The sequence below is a fragment of the Pygoscelis adeliae genome, unplaced genomic scaffold, assembly GCF_000699105.1.
Source record: "Pygoscelis adeliae isolate BGI_AS28 unplaced genomic scaffold, ASM69910v1 Scaffold105, whole genome shotgun sequence".
Classification (NCBI taxonomy): domain Eukaryota; kingdom Metazoa; phylum Chordata; class Aves; order Sphenisciformes; family Spheniscidae; genus Pygoscelis; species Pygoscelis adeliae.
Window position 1 is genome coordinate 1,317,179 of NW_008824807.1, and position 564 is coordinate 1,317,742.

The 564-nt window shown below is 55.3% G+C and overlaps 1 protein-coding gene across 2 annotated transcripts in view; it reads left to right on the top strand.

The window, feature by feature from the left end:
* The window catches only part of AKAP12 (A kinase (PRKA) anchor protein 12), a 23,795-nt gene that overhangs the window by 4,524 nt on the left and 18,707 nt on the right, over positions 1-564 (top strand). Inside the window, exon 1 of one of the 2 annotated variants that reach the window (XM_009324138.1) lies at positions 132-166. The exons of the other annotated variant lie outside the window; for it this stretch is intronic. The gene's annotated coding sequence lies outside the window, so the exon portion shown is untranslated. Of the gene's footprint in view, positions 1-131; positions 167-564 lie in introns of those variants that run through there. 2 annotated transcript variants of the gene reach the window in all.

Below are 564 nucleotides of genomic sequence, written 5' to 3' on the forward strand. Positions count from 1 at the left end.
GCGCCTGAGTTTGCGAGCGTGATGTCGGGGGGCTCCGCGCTGCGGCAGCTCCATGGCTCGCGGGGGCGCGACTTGCTGCGGCATGCGTGCCGGAGCGCTCCCTCGGCTCTCCGAAGTGCCGTTCGACCTACTCTGGGTGTCCTGGCAGTGCCCGAGGAGTTAAAAGGTCTGCCTTAAGTATTTTTGTCGCAACGAGCACCGTTGCCAGGCGAAGGCTGCTGAGGCTTTCAAAGGTCTTGTCGGCGCGGTCGGCCATTTGATGTGGTACTTGTAGTAACAAGGCTTTTGTACGTTTGCAGGTGCTAACGAGGTTTTCTTCTGCAGTACCAGCATATGACTTGAGGGAGCTGGGGTTGTTTAGCCTGGAGAAAAGGAGGCTGAGGGGAGACCTCATCGCTCTCTACAACTACCTGAAAGGAGGCTGTAGCGAGGCGGGTGTTGGTCTCTTCTCCCAAGTAACTGGCAAAAGGACGAGAGGAAATGGCCTCAAGTTGTGCCAGGGGAGGTTTAGATTGGATGTGAGGAAAAATTTCTTTACCGAAAGAGTGGTTAAACATTGGAAGA